General features: G+C 35.3%; 1 long non-coding RNA gene across 2 annotated transcripts in view; it reads right to left on the reverse strand.

The window, feature by feature from the left end:
- The window catches only part of LOC105748518 (uncharacterized), a 97,288-nt gene that overhangs the window by 39,059 nt on the left and 41,231 nt on the right, over positions 1-16,998 (reverse strand). The window contains exon 1 of one of the 2 annotated variants that reach the window (XR_007470636.1): positions 6,888-6,998. The exons of the other annotated variant lie outside the window; for it this stretch is intronic. This is a non-coding gene — a long non-coding RNA (uncharacterized LOC105748518). Of the gene's footprint in view, positions 1-6,887; positions 6,999-16,998 lie in introns of those variants that run through there. 2 annotated transcript variants of the gene reach the window in all.

Below are 16,998 nucleotides of genomic sequence, written 5' to 3' on the forward strand. Positions count from 1 at the left end.
TTCATTTTCAATGACATGAGTAATTTCTTTGCTAAATCGGATAGCAGTTTTCAAACACTAAAAGAATATTTTTTCAATTTTATGTGCTATTTACAATGTAACAGCTGCAGATACAAAACAATTTAAAATTTAATCTGCATTGCTAATATGAAAAATATTAATATTTTTAAGTCTAGACAATGAACAAATCAATAACTTTTTAGCATTTGTGATTGTCATGGTATAAATATTTCCACCATAGTTGATTCCAAACTACCAGTGCAGGACTGGGAAGAGCAGATGGCATTACACAGCATTTCCACCATACAGATACCAGACATGTAAATAACATCAACAACATAGGGCTTCCCTGGTGGCACAGTGGTTGAGAGTCCGCCTGCCGATACAGGGGACACGGGTTCGTGCCCCGGTCTGGGAAGATCCCACATGCCGCGGAGCGGCTGGGCCCGTGAGCCATGGCCGCTGAGTCTGCGTGTCCGGAGCCTGTGCTCCGCAACGGTAGAGGCCACAACAGTGAGAGGCCCGCGAACCGCAAAAAAAAAAAAAAAAAAAAAAAATCAAAAAAAACACCACATAGATAATAGTAAAATGCAGTAAAATTAAGATGTGACAAGTCTTTCATATTTACTATATCTGTTTTTAACATAATGCTCAGTTATAAGTTTATGCAATTTCATTTTTAATAATGGCTATTTAACAAACAGCAAAATCACTGTAAATTTAACAATTGTCTCTTGAGAGCCAGTAGGAGGTGGCTGGAGCATGCCAGCTGCCCCTACCCATCCCAACGTCCAGCATGCTGCCCTTCTAACTAGTCTTTCTAGGTGTATTTCCCCAGCTGCAACATTATTTTGGAAATTCCCTACTAAAACCTCTTTGGTTTTAAAAAATGCTCATTATTATTTCCTGAACTGGAATGAAATCTGAGAGATAATGAATGCAGGTGAAGAAGAGTGGGTCTATTATCCACTGAGGAACAAACTGGGAGGTAGTGACAAGAGCGCTGGGATTTGCTGTCAGAAGACCTGGACCTACTACCCAATCCTGCTGTCTCAGATGTACCTCTTCAATTTTGAGCTTCAGGATTCTTATCTGCAAAACGCAGTTAATAGTCAATCACCTCACAGTTTTTTTTAAACAAAGGGTACATAAAACACCTGTGAAAGTGTTTTATAATTAAAATTTATGATATATAATAAATCCTTTTATAACATGTTATTCTTTCAAATGAGTTTAACCTTTTGGAACTTCTTTTTTTTTTTTTTTTGCGATACGCGGGCCTCTCACTGCTGTGGCCTCTCCCGTTGCAGAGCACAGGCTCTGGACGCGCAGGCTCAGTGGCCATGGCTCACAGGCCCAGCCACTCCGCAGTATGTGGGATCTTCCCGGACCGGGGCACGAACCCGTGTCCCCTGCATTGGCAGGCGGACTCTCAACCACTGCGCCACCAGGGAAGCCCTGGAACTTCTTTTTTGATCGAGGAAATTAGTCATATTTTAGGTTTTTTTGCTACTTTATTACAATTGACAATTTACGATTAAAGACATTTTTCTGGTTTGGAAAAAAATCTTGTATTTCAAAATAGGTAGATTTGGTTATGAGTACTTATATTACAGGAGATACCAAGCATATTTAAGAGAGCTCCAGAAATGACATTCAAGAGACCAGGATTTCACAGCTAGCTCATTCAACAATATTTACGACACATTTTTAATTTCTCTCAGCCTCATTTTGTTTATCTTTCAACTGCCATGATGGAGTGAAATAATCTGATGTTCTTTCTAAATCCAAATTTGCCTATAATTTCCTTATAATTTTCCTAAAGTGTCCCCTTAAATATTGATTCATTTAAGTGGTTATTTACAAAATATTAGCTACTATTTCTGGCTTTTAGATTCTTAAATTCACAATTAGACCTTACATAGGAACATACTTTGAAATAGGTCATTTTCTTATAGAGGAACAGTCCACAGTCCCTTTATAGCTACAAAGTGGCGACTATTCTGCTTTTTAGTCACTGGGGTGTTTAGCAAAGGGACAGAAAAATTTTAAACCAAAATATAAGAAGCAACCTTCTCAGGATAAAAAAATGAAACGTCTCTGAAAATATAAGGCAAATGAAACACAAAATCTGATTTATTCTGTTTGGTGTTTTACCCTTAAGAACACATCAATTCCATGAAGATGTATAGAATGTCTAGAAACACTTCCCTTTTTCTTTTTTTTTTAATACCTAACTTCAAGTCTTCCTATTTTGAAGGGCTGATTCCTCACGCCGAACTAGTCCTCCAACCTGCCTCTTCCTCCTTAGAGGTCTGTCCCCTGGCCACAGAGCTCCCAAACACACTCCTTAGCCTATCTTAGAACATGTGCTTCTAATTCAAGCAAAAAGAAAACTAAAGCAAAACAACAACAACCTCCAATACAAGTAAGAATCATTCTACACATAAGAGAATGTGGTAACTGCCTGACTCATACAGGGTTAGGTACAGAAGTGAAAATGCCACCTGAATGATTCTTTAGATAATATGAATCTTTCCTGGAACTTTTTTATTACACAATGAAGAAGAAAAGAAAGTTCTTTATGAAATACTTTTCTTGGGAACTAAAAATGTAAGCTTCTACCACTGACAAGGTGGCATTTTTAGATTAAGGCGTGGGAAATCTAGCATGATTTACAAATACAACAGTCCAAGAATAACAGCCTTCCTGCCATTCGTGATTGGCATCGTTATTACAGACTCTGTTATAATCTTATCTCACTGTCCAACAAAGCAATTCATTCAGCAACTAAGCTCACGTCAAAGGCAAGGCAGAGACTACTTATTTGCAGAAAAATGCTTTTGAAAAACATAGTCTCATTGTTCAGACAGAACCATGACATGGTGCAAGGTGCTTATGATAGAAGGTGGCAGGAAATGAAGTCGAAACAGAAATACCAGCTGAGAAGGTGTTTAATCTTCAAGGTGTGAGGTACCACATTCTAGCACCCTCTCTGACTGATAGCAGGCATGAAGGGAAAAACTATCTAAAACATATGGGGAAAAGTACACTTAGGACCCTTTGATGTCTGTGTTGGCAAAGCACTTCAGCTTTGACACCCAGTCTTTAATAAAACAGCTGAAGCTTTTGGTTTGTAAGTAAAAGGAAGCTAAGAGATTGCTGAGTAGGGTCTGTCGCACACACAAAAATGCAGCTTCACTTCAATGGATGCCTGAAACTGTTCATCTCAATATTCACAGACACACAGACACACACACACCCCTTAGAGCTTTCTTATAAGCTACTCCATATCTGTTTTTAACAAGGCTTGTAATTTTCAAATAATTTTTCCCACGGAAAACTAATGAATTTCTACAACTGCATATAATCAAAATGTGGAGGGAAGCTGGAGAGTCCCTCTTTTCCCAAAAGGCAGAAACTGAAGACCATAAACACAGTGGGGATGAGGCCAATATAGGTCTCTCTGCACGAGGAATGATCAATGAAACACAGAACTGACTTTTTCTTTTCAGCTGGAGTGAGGGGTAAACACAATAGCAGCAAACAAAAAAAGGGAGATTTTGTCAATGATTCAGGTATTTCCCAAACTGTCCTCGGCCTCCAAATCCACAAAAACAGCAGGGTCCTGCCAGAGACCATATGCGAGGCAGATAAATCTTAACCCCAGAGAATCTAGGCCCTGCCGCCCATTGGTTTTCCCTGTAGAGCCCACTGATGATCCACACAGCCCAGGTTAGTAGAGAGCAGTTCCTTCTCCATCCCTACCCTCACCAATGATGCACATGTGTTCTTCCACACTCCTCTGGAACTACTAACTCACACCATCTCTTGCTAAGTGCTAATGGAGAAACCTAGAAAGCATTCAAAGAAATGTGTGTTTTTTAAGCAGGTCTATTCTATTCACCCAAGACAGATGAACAGAATTCTAAGGAACTAACAATTGGAGCCAAACTCTGAGATCACCTAAATCCAATCCCACCCCAAAAGAATCCCCTCAACTGCCCTTCTGACTATGACGATGACCTTGCTTCAGTCTCTCCACTGCAGGCATTGAGAGCATGATTGTGATGTTGGTTCAGGTTTGGACCACTGTAAATCTTACGGAAATTTTTCTTATTTTGACTTGACATCTGTTTCCCTTTGTTTTTTACCTGGAGATTCTGACTAGTCCTAGAGAGAGAGAGAAAGAGACAGGGACAGAGAGAAAGAAGAGCATTTTTCTAAGAGATCTTTAGTAAACTATTTATAATAGTTTTTAGCTCTAGACAGTTGTTTTTTTCTTTTTTTTTTTTGCGTTACGCGGGCCTCTCACTGTTGTGGCCTCTCCCGTTGCGGAGCACAGGCTCCGGACGCGCAGGCTCAGCGGCCATGGCTCACGGGCCCAGCCGCTCCACGGCATGTGGGATCTTCCCAGACCGGGGCACGAACCCGTGTCCCCTGCATCGGCAGGCGGACTCTCAACCACCGCGCCACCAGGGAAGCCCTCTAGACAGTTTTTAGCATTGACATTAAGTATATCAACACCCATTTTTTAAGACTTTTTGATATACTTTTTTAGAAAAGTATCAGTCTCCTCGTGTGTTGTGTCCCAATTAATCATGACTGTTAAATATTGCTGATAGATATTCTGCAACTATGTTTACAAGTCCTTTCAATAGATTATAAGGTCATTTATTGGAATTAAGATGATTTTTGTATAAAGGTGACCAGTGTCATTTATTGTTTCATCATATATTTCAGACTTTAATTCTACTTTTCCAGTTGGAAAACTAATTTTCAAGAGCAATCTTGAATATGTTGAGTAGAGAAGTATCTACCATCTTGAGTAACACACCACCTAGGAAAACAGTGGGCTGCCTCACCCTTGTCCATCTCGCTCCCTGCCCTCTGTAGCAGTCTTTTATAATTCTCTACTATTCTAGCCTTTTGCCTGCTTTCATATTCTTTCAGACTTCTGCCACTCTTTAACGTGCATGTGGCACTCCATCTTCGGGGTCCCTTAGAACCTGAATCATCACAGCATTTTCTGTGAAGTGTCATTGATTTCTTCGGTTGTCTCCCCTTTATTTTTCTTCTAAGGATAATTAGCAATTTTACTATCAGATTTTCACATCGTTCCTTTCTAGAGGACCTCATCTCCCTTTAAGAGTATCTGGTTTATGGGCTTCCCTGGTGGCGCAGTGGTTGAGCGTCCGCCTCCCGATGCGGGGGACGCGGGTTCGTGCCCCGGTCTGGGAGGATCCCACGTGCCGCGGAGCGGCTGGGCCCGTGAGCCGTGGCCGCTGAGCCTGCGCGTCCGGAGCCTGTGCTCTGCAACGGGAGAGGCCGCGGCAGTGGGAGGCCCGCGTACCGCAAAAGAAAAAATAAAAAAAAGAGTATCTGGTTTTGTGATGTGCCTATCTCTTTTTTTTCTCCCAACTCTTGGAGCCAGGCTTCCATAAATTCTAGAGGTATGCTTGTCTGGGACCCGTAAATTTTTTTTTCTACTTTTTTATGCATTTTTTTCCATCCAAGCAACAAAGTCTTGGTAGGGCTCACTGCTATGACTATCTCTCTCAGAATTAGAATTCAGATGTGAGAGGATTTCATGAAGACATGTATTAACACGTGTAATTGAATTGAGAAGTGAAGTCAGACTTTTTCTGACAGTAAATCTGATTCGGCTGATTGATTTGATTTCAGGACTGGCTTTGCCAAATAAGCAACTTAAATATTTCCCTTAAATTAGTTATTTCTGTAGCTCTGAGATTTTAACAATAGTATATTTAAAGTGCATGAAAAGAAAGTGTTTTATCAAAACTGTTTATTGGTAGATGTGCATCAGAATTAATAATAATAGTGATTGAATACATCTCAGTAAAGGCTTTTTGGTGTACTGGCTATAAATTGAGAAAGAAAATGACTCTAATGACAGGGTGACAAATCCTTTTGAAAGTCAGGATCAAAACTGAAGAGAACATAATTAAATTGTCAGCTCGTAGATTAATATAAACATTTTTGATGATAGATCACTATATGAATTTTTGGCACAGAACTCAGAAAGAACTCAAAGAATTGAGTGACATTACTATACTAAAACTTCCATTTTTAATCTTCTTATTTATAATGTTTCCTCAGTGTTTACATATATATAAAATATAAAAATATAAATATAATTGATGTTGAACTTTGCCTCAATTACATTAAAACTAATATTCATCCAGGAAAAAATAAGCTATTCTTATTAAGAGATTAATTTTCAGTAATATTTTGCTTTTTGCATTTAATAAGTATTAAAATTTATAGTATGATTTTTTTGATCAATTGGGTAGTAATAATAATTTTCATGAAATTCAATCTAGAAGAATTTTTTAACACTTAGAGCCTTATGGCCAGAAAAATAAAAAATAATTAAATTTTAATTTATACAGACAAATTTGCTTGTTGCAGAGAAATATGATAGGTGACAAATACAAGACTTTCAGAAGTATAAAAGTATATTATATTAGAGTAAAAGTTTATTGGAGAAATATAATGGAAATATGAGATCAAAGAAGAAAATATACATTTTTAAACTGTTAAGAGTTTGTTTATGTATTCTTAAATAAATGTGCCTTGAATCACAGAATTTAAGAATTGGAAGAGAAATTAAAGGTTAACTATTGAACTGATCTTCACACATTTGCCTGTGTTACCCCACATAATACTGAATAATTTCATACTCCCTCAAACATGAAACTGACTTCTAATTTTTTCTATCTGAAATTTAAATGGTTACCAAAGATGTAATTTCTGTCACAGTATAAATATTTACACTAAAAAAAATTTTTAAAAACAGTTACTTAACTTTTTTAAACATAGCCAGAGGGAATCTGAATGTAAACACTATGGTGATTTGATCCTACCGTCATCCCTTATCTGTCATCTCATTGGTGTGCTTCTGTAGTGTCACTTCTCTTCTCTGCTCCTATAATCCTCCTGAATATTTCCTATTGTGTTTATGCTGTCAAGGAAAGGGTTTTCCACAAAGTCAATATTTTTCCAACTTATTTTTTAAATTGATTTTCTTCTGAATCATAAACACCTTGCATAAACCATACACCACTTCTTTACAGGTGTTCACTTCCATTCTTTCAAATTCTGGTGATAACTATGAACGTGCATTTATTCTGTGTCATATATATTATTTACTTACAACGTACCTAGCACCCAGATGCTCAATGAATGTTAGCTTCTATGGTTATAATATTGTCTTCTTTGATAAATACTTCAAGTACACTTCGTTATCAGTCTCATACACACTGTTTTATATATATATATATATATATATATATGTAACATTTTAAGTATTTTTCCAGTATTTTAAGGAGTACTAGTCAGTTTGTTAGCTTTAAATTTTTATTTAGAGATTTTTCTTTTTCACCTCAAATTGCTATTTAAAAGTATATGTCTAAAATTGAGATATTATTTCAATGACCATGGGTATTATATACTCCAAAATCTTTATTTTATGCTTGAAATGTTATCACAGAGTGATTTTTACCTGATCTGAATTTTGAAGTAGTTAATGACCAAGCTAGCCCCTGAACCGAGATAGAACTTAAGACAGACTCATTTAGCTCTCTACTCTAGACAATGAAGAAATTATCACTGCTACATCACTCTCTAGTCGTCCCTCCCATGCTTCAACCGGCCAGCTTTTGTCATCATATACCATTGCTTTTCCACTATCAAAGTTTATAACATTTATATTCTTTTATACGACTATAATTAAATCTCATGGTTTTATAACTAAAATTAAGTTTCAATTCTAAAAATTGAAAACCATTAATATTATCATTATGTGAATATTATTCACTACAGAACCCAGTATAGTGACTGGGTAAATTATAAAAAGACAAGTAATTTTATTCAGAAAGCCACTGCCTCTGGAAGGAAAATATTAAAGGCTTGTGGTCAAATGAGTTATTTATTTTAAACTCTTAGTTACTCAATTTGCTTTCTATATCTAGGGCGAATTTTTTGTTAGCCCTTTGCTTGATTTCCTTTGAACGCGTAATGTTTCTCCCCACCCACTCTCTCATTTATTTTCTTGTTTACCAAATAAATGTCTCCCTCCTTGGCCAAACAACTAAGTCATCCAGCTTCTTAATCAATTAAATATGTTGAATGAATTTTTTTTTCTTGAAAACAATATTCTTAGAATCCTACTGCTATCTTTTCTTCTTTCACTCATGTGATGAGGCCACATGGTATTGCCCTGTGTGGTATCACTGCAGCCTCACTTCACACAGAGACCAGATTAATAATGTTTCATTAATGAAAATTCTTTATTTCTTTTCCCCATTGGGTATAAAACCTGTTTATCCCTATGTATTTATACATGGAAATTAAAGATATGATAAACTTTAATCCTGACAGAACCTCATCTGTCTTGTTTTTTACTTTTAGACCCCCTGTACCCACTTTTCCCACCCCTCACTCCCTGCCTCTGGCAACTGCCCATCTGTTCTCCATATCTATAAACTTGGGTTTTATTTGTTTGTTTGTTTTTAGATTCAGCATGCTTGCAAGAGAGATCATATGGTATTTGTCTTTTTCTGTCTGACTCATTTCACTTAACATAATGAATGCCCTTGAGGTCCATTCATATATTGCAAGTGGAAAATTTCATTTTTTTCCATTTTTATATAGACAATATAATATACTGTATATGTATGCAATATATATATAATATATATACAATACATATATAATTTCTTATCCATTCATCCACTGATGGACTCTAGATTGTTTCTATATCTTGGCTATTGTAAATAATGCTGCAATGAACATTGGGGTGCCTGTATCTTTTCAAGTTAGTGCTTTTGTTTTCTTCAGATAAATACTTAGCAGTGGAATTGCTGGATCATATAGTGGTTCTATTTTTGAGGAAACTTCACACTGTTTTCCATAGTGATGGTACCAAATAACATTCCCACCAACGGTGCACAAGAATTCCCTTTTCTCCACATCCTTGCCAGCACTGGTTATTTCTTGTCTTTTTGATAATAGCCATGCTAACAGGTGTGAGGTGATATCATTGTGGTTTTGATTTGCATTTCCCCAATGATTAATAATTTTGAGCATCTTTTCATGTACCTGTTGGCTATCTGTGTATCTTCTATGGAAAAATATCTATTCAGATCTTCTGCCCATTTTTAATTTAATTTTTTGTTTGCTAATGAGTTGTATGAGTTTTTAATATATTTTGGATATTAGCCACTTATCAGATACATGATTTGCAAATATTTTTTTCTCATTCAGTAGGTCATCTTTTCATTTTGTTGATGGTTTCCTTTGCTGTGCAGAAGCTTTTTAGTATGATGTAGTCTCACTTGTTTCTTTTTACTCTGTTGCTTATTCTTTTGATGTCAGATTCAAAAACTCACCACCAAGACCTATGTCAAGGAGCTTACTACCTATGCTTTCTTCTAGGAGTCTTAAATTTTCAGGTTTAAGTCTTTAATCCATTTTGAGTTAATTTTTGTGTATGGTGTAAGATAATGGTCAAGTTTCATTCTTTTGCTTGTGGCTGTCCAGTTTTCCCAGCACTATTTATTAAAGAGACTGTCCTTTCCCCATAATATATTCTTGGCTTCTTTGTTGTAAATTAATTGGCCATATACGAATGGGTTTATTTCTGGGCTCTCTATTCTGTTCCATTGGCCTATGTGTCTGTTTTTATGCAACACCATAGTAAAGCTAATTACTATAGCTTTAAAATATAGTTTGAAATAATTAAGGAGTGTGATGCCTCCAGCTTTGTTCTTTTTCTAAAGATTGCTTTGGCTATTCAAGTTCTTACATGGTTCCATACAAATCTGAGGATTATTTTTTCTATCTCTGTGAAAAATGCCACTGGAATTTTATTTATTTGTTTTTATTTATTTATTTTTTTGCGGTACGTGGGCCTCTCACTGTTGTGGCCTCTCCCATTGTGGAGCACAGGCTCCGGACGCGCAGGCTCAGCGGCCATGGCTCACGGGCCCAGCCGCTCCGCGGCATGTGGGATCTTCCCAGACCAGGGCACAAACCCGTGTCCCCTGCATCGGCAGGCGGACTCTCAACCACTGCGCCACCAGGGAAGCCCTGGAATTTTGATACAGATTGCATTGACTCTGTAGATTGTTTGGGTAGTATGAACATTTTAACAGTAGTATTGATTCTTCCAGTCCATGAACATGAAATATCTTTCCATTTATTTGTGTCTTTTTCAATTTCTTTCATTAATGTCTTATAGTTTTAATGTACAGGTCATTCACCTCCTTAGCTAAATTTATTCCTAGGTATTTTATTCTTTTTGATGAAATTATTTTCTTCATTTCTCTTTCTGATAGTTTGTTATTAGTGTATCGAAATGCAACAAATTTTTAAGTATAGATTTTGTATCCTACAACCTTACTGAATTCACTTATTATTTACAAAAGCTTTTAGATTGAGTCATCAGTGACCATTTTACTTCTCCTTTTCCAATTTAGATTCCCTTTATTTCTTATTCTTATCTGATTGTAGTGGCTAAGACTTCCAATACTCTGTTGAATGAAAGTGACAAGAGTGGGTATCCTTGTCCTGTTTCTGATCTTATAGGAAAAGTTTTCAGCTTTTTGCCATTAAGTGTGATATTATCTGAGGGCTTGTCATATATGGACTTTATTATGTTGAGATATGTTCCCTCTAAACCTGCTTTGTTGAGAGTTTTTATTATAAATGGATATTGGATTTTGTTAAGTGCTTTTCCTGCAACTATTGAGATGATCATAAGATTTTTATCTTTCATTCCGTTAACGTGATGTATCATACTGACTGATCTGCAGATGGTGAACCATTCTTGCATCCCTGGAATAAATCCCATTTTTTCATGATGTATGATCCTTTTACTGTATTGTTGAATTCAGTAAAATTTGCTTATAACTTGTTGAGGATTTTTTCATCTATATTCATCAGTGATATTGGCCTGTAATTTTGTTTTCTGGTGGTGTCCTTGACTGGTTTTGGTATCAGGATAATGCTGACCTCATAAAATGAGTTCAGAAGCATTTTTTCCTCTTTTATTTTTTGGAAATGTTTAAAAAGGATTGGTATTAATTTTTCTGTAATGATTGGTAAAATTCAGCAGTGAAGCTGCCTGGTCCTGGACTTTTGTTTGTTCAGAGGTTTTTGATTATTGGTTCAATCTCCTTACTAGTAATTAGTCTCTTAAGACTTTTTTATTTCATCAAGATTCAGTCTTGTTGGTTCTATGTTTTCAGGGATTTATCCATTTCTTCTAGGTTGTCTAATTTGTTGGCATATAATTGTTCATAGAAGTATCTTATCACTCTTTGTATTTCTGTGGTATCAGCTGTAATATCTCCTCTTCCATTTCTGATTTGACTTGAGTCCTTTCTCTATTTTTCTTGGTGAGTCTAGCTAAAGGCTTGCCAACTTTGTTTACCTTTTCTGATAAACTAGTTCTTAGTTTTCTTGATCTTCTCTATAGTCTTTTTAGTCTCTATGTCATTTACTTCTGCTCTAACCTTTGTTATTTCCTTCCTTCTTCTAAGTTTGGGCTTCGTTTGTTCTTCTATTTCTAGTTCCTTGTAAATTGTTAAGTTTAGGTTGTTTATTTGAGGCATTTCTTGAGGTAGGTATTTATTACTATCAACTTCCCTCTTGGAACTTAAAATGTAGCTTTTCCTGCATTCCACAAATTTTGGTATGTTATACAGATTTCTCCTGCTATTCAAAACTAGAGCATTCCTATGAAAGCTTTCATATGCTAAAACAGCATAAAGCAAAGAAACAATTTTTTTTTTTTTTTGTAAGAGCAAAAATCCTCTTCAGATTTCTTTCTGTTAGCGAAACAAAAACTAATGTAGGTCTTTCATAAAAGTGAAGTGGAATGAAGTAAACTTTTGAAAACTGGAGGAAACCTGTATTTCCATTTTCATTTGTCTCAAGGTATTTTTAAATTTCTCTTTTGGTTTCTTCTTTGACCCATTGGTTGTTCAACAGTATGCTGCTTAATCTCCACATATTTATGAATTTTCCAATTTGCTTTGTGTAATTAAGTACATGATAAATACAATACAGTAATAGCAGGGGATTTAATACCCCAGTTACATCAATGGATATATTATTCTGACAGAAAATCAATAAGGAAATATTGGTCTTAAATGACACGTTAGACCAGATGAACTTAACAGATATATGCAGAACATTCCATCCAAAAGCAGCAGAGTACACATGCTTCTCAAGTGCATGTGGAACATTTTCCAGGAGAGATCATAGGTTAGGTTACAAAACAAGTCAATAAATTTAAGATGATTAAAATCATATCAAGTATCTTTTCCAACCACAGTGGTATGAACTTAGAAATTAATTACACAAAGAAGCCTGTTGCTATATTTTCTAAAGTTGATGCACATTTTTCATTCTGACATTTCTTTTTATAGTATTCCAAGTTCAATCCCATTTTTTTTTTTATTTCCATGCTGTATGCTTGCTTCATTTCTGTTTATGTTTTGTTGGCATATGTTCTTAACCCTATTTTTAAAGTTGACAGTAAGTAATATTCTTTCATATTCTAATATGTTTTCCTTTTGCCCTCACACTCAACTGACAGACTAGCTGGGGTAAGATTTCTAGGTTCAAAATAACTTTGTTCAGAATTTCAAAACTTTACTTCTTGGCCTCTAATATATATTGCTGGTGAGAAGTCTGACAACAATCAGATTCACATCCCTCTGTTTGCAAACTGTTTCATATTCCCTGGAAGCTTTGAATGTCTTCTTTATATTCTAAATTGTAAGCCTTCATTAAGTTAGGCCTAGAATGTATACAGCTTCATTCATTCCATTTGGTCATTAATCAACTCTTTTAAAAGTTCTTCATCTCTGACAACTCTTCCTGCAGTCTTTCTGCATTATTCCCTCCCACCCATTGTCTCTGTTCTCTTCTTAATGTAAATCCTATTAGATAAATATCAGACCATCTAGATTGCCCTCTATACCTCTCCCTTTTTCTCTTTGCCTTTATTCTTCTACCTTATTAACAATTTACCAACTTTATCCTTTAACCCTTCTATTTGATTTCTATTTTACTGATCATACCTTTAATTTAGAATAAACACTTGTCCTCTGGTTGATTATTTTACATACCAGCCAATTTTAATTCTATGAAGGGGCTATTTTATGGAATACTCCAAATGTACAAATTAAAACTTTTTTATCTTTTTTTCACTTGAAAAAGATTAAGCATTAGTATTTTCTCTGTATTGATCCATGTCTTTTTCTTTCATGCTTTTTATTTTACTCAAATATATGTGCATTCTTGATTTCCCACTTGTATTTATAAATCATTTATTATGCTTCCAGGCATTAAACATTGGCTCCCCTAACTTTTTCATAGTTCTGCCATTCCAAGAGGCTTCTCTGTGAACTTAAAGACTAGCTTCTTATAAATTCTTAGACATGAAAACCCTGAATAATTACACAATGGGCATTAATCTTGATAGTCCTAACATTCAAAGGGTAATAATGCTGGAACTAGATTAGATGCCCTTACACAATGGCCTGTCAGTGGAAATGTAAACAAGCCAATCTCTGGATGTAGAGTTAGAAATAAAGATAGCCACATATAGGATGGAACCAATAAGATAATTTAAGTTACTGTCTTAGTGACAGTAGTAAAGTAACAACATTAGATTGGAAATCTCAATGCCTGTGCTCTAGGCCTACTTCTGCCACTAACAACTAGCTATAAACCTGTAAGAGAGCCATATACTTCTTGGATTGTAACATGATAATGCTTGAGGCCCTACCTATCCTAAAATTCTATAATAGTAGGAATTTAAGTGTTCATAAATGGTCTTTCTGCTCCTAGGATGTATAACCAAATCAAACGTTAACACCATAGAAATGACATATCAACATATATAACATATCTATATACACATTTATTAAACAGGCACTGTATTTAGTGCTAACACCAATTTTTCTCCTCTCCAGGATACTCTGATTGGTCTTCACATAAACATTTTTTTATCCCACACAACCTACTGATGTTTTTTAATCACATAGAACTCAGAGGAATACTTGAATTACAGTGTATAATATATTCAATCAACAATATGAAACAAAAATAGGGTTTTCAACTGAAACATCCATTTTCATATAAAGCTTTTGTTTTTTCTTCCTAACTAAATCTCACATTATCCAACTCAGCAAACTCACCCTGAACATCTTATTGGTTCAGGTATAGTTGTGATCTTAGAGATCTCTGCCAGTATTCATTGTTTTGCTACTTTTAGTCATGTTGTCACATAGGTCATCTTTCTTACTTTAGATCCAATCACTTCTCTTTTTCATAAAATTGCAAAATGTCCTTCACATTTTCATCAATCAAGAAAACAGATTTAATCTTTATAACTGACAAATATTACATACACAAATGAGAAAAGTTATCATTCTTCCTATTGTCCACACAATCTAGTTTTATATCCTATAAATAACCAAGATTATCGAGTATATGTTTCCTGATTATTTAATAAGAACATTTTTTAATTTAATAACTCTGATATATGGTTTACAAACCTTCTTTAAATACATTACCTCATTTGAGTCTTTGAATTTGTCTGGGACATAAAAAGGAAAATATAATTCTCACTTTACAGATTGAGGAGGTGAGGCAAGAAGGTGCAGAAGGATGAACTACAATTATATCCCAGGATTCCAGGAGCCAATTCTGATAATATTTTCTGCATACTCCCACTACCAAATTTTGCATTCCATTTTTCATCTTTTTCTAATGTCCACTCAACTTCAGTACCTATTTTCTACAAATCTTTTTATTCCAAACTTCTTTCATTCATTAAGTAAACATTAATCAGCTCCTACCATGTGTCAAACTGTGCTAGATACTAAAGCAGAGCTTGGACTAGTGAAGAAAAAGCATTAATCAAATAATGACAAAAGAAAAATGAATATTGCAACTGTGACAAATGCTGTAAAGTAGAAGCACCCTGTGTCATCAGACCCTGTACTTAGGAGATTTGATATAGTCAGAAGGGTCAGGAACGTCCATCCTGAAACAGTTTAACATTTGAGCCTTGGTTGAACAATGAGGCAGAATTTACTAGATAAGAAGAGAAAGAGAAAACAACACATGCAAAAACTGTTAGCAGTAGGAAGCAAGCATGGTAAGTGAGGAGCAAAGAAAGAAGCCAATGTGATGGATTCAAGAGATGGAGGAGAACACAGTTTGAGATGAGACATAAGAAGAAATGGAGACCAGGGTCTGCAGGGTTTTAAAGCCAAGGTTTATGAGTTTTGTCTTTATCCAAAAAGCAATGGGATTGTATTATTTAATTTAATGAAATATACAAAGTAGGCAAATCCGTAGAGACAGAAGGTAGATTAGTAGTTGTCAGGGGCTGAGGGAAGAGGAGAATGGAGTGTGACTGCCAATAGATACAAGTTTCCTTTTTGAGAAGAAAAAGATATTTTTAAATTAGTGACGATAATTGCACAACTCTGTGAATATACTAAAACCTACCAAATTACATACTTTAAAAAGGGTGAATTTTATGGTATGTAAATTATATCTTGATACTGTTATTATTAAAATAATAACAGTGGAAAAGTATTAAAGATTTTAAAAGGGAATTCTCTGATAAGATTAGAGTTTTAAAAGGATCACTCTGGCTTCAGTGTGAAAAAATAGATCTGCAAGTAGAGAAAGGAGGCTATTATAATAATACAAGTGAGAGAAATTTAGAAAGGAAAACCAATAGAGCTTAATTATAGATTTAGTATTGGAGACAAATAAAAAGAGATGTCAAAGTATAGTCCCTAGTTTTCTAGCTTGAACAAGGAAATGGATGTTGGTACCGTTCACTGACATTGTGGTACTGGAGGGTGATCAGATTTTGAGGGGGAGAGGATTGGATGTTGAGTTCAGTCTTTTATTATATTGAGTTTGAGGTTCCCTGGAGAGATGTCAAATACAAAAATTAAGATATATCAGTCTGAAACTCAGAGTAGAGTTTTTAGTAAAGGGAAAAAGTATGAGTCTTCTGCATACAAATTAAAATAATAGACATGGATACAGAGAAACAACTTGGGAAGAGAATACATAGGGTAAGAAGAGAAGAGGGCTACGACCAACCTTAGAGGAACTCCAAATTGTTGGTCATAGAGTACAAGTTTGTAGTGGAAAAATAAAAATAAACACAAGGCAGAGAAACAGGGATAAAACCAAGAGAGTGTTCTGTCAAAGAGGACAAGGAGAGCATTCAATCACCTCTATGATAGCCCTCACACTATTTGATTCTTTCCTAGCTTCTCTGCTAGATTATGAGTTTTTTGAAGGCAGACATATTTTCTTCTTGCATTTTACTTAGTATTGGGCCCATAGCAAGCAGTCAATGAACATGTGTGGTTTGCAATTAAATGTTTGAATTTGCTGTTTAGTGAAAAAAGTGTTACACTGATAGCTCATAATTTTATGCCAGAAAAATTTTAGTGGAACAGACAGAAGTTCCCGTTTTTCCTGACTAAACAAAGATATCTCTAACTCCACAGAATAACACAAGTAAATGGCATAAACAGAGCTCAATGAAAATGACTAGCAGTAGCAATAGTCTAGCAGCAATGGTGGTAAAAGCAGAAACACTTGCACAATAAAATCAAGGCTTAAATAAAATGAAAAAGGAGTCTGAAGGGCTACAGAGTCAAGATATTTCCAGAGCTAGATTTTTTAGGGAAAAAGACAGCCAACTCAGTGAGCAGAAACAAAATGCAAGGAGGCTGAGGAAGACATAAATTTGTGAACCATGGCTGCAATTTGGCTCCTACCCACCCAGGATTCTGAAAGATGTGACCAGTCTGTACTGAGAGAATTGTTAATAAACAAGCTTACCTGTATAAAAGGTACATAAAAATCAGCAGTATATTCATAATTACACATATATACACATACCAAGGTTAACTACTT

This window comes from Orcinus orca, chromosome 12, assembly GCF_937001465.1.
Source record: "Orcinus orca chromosome 12, mOrcOrc1.1, whole genome shotgun sequence".
Classification (NCBI taxonomy): domain Eukaryota; kingdom Metazoa; phylum Chordata; class Mammalia; order Artiodactyla; family Delphinidae; genus Orcinus; species Orcinus orca.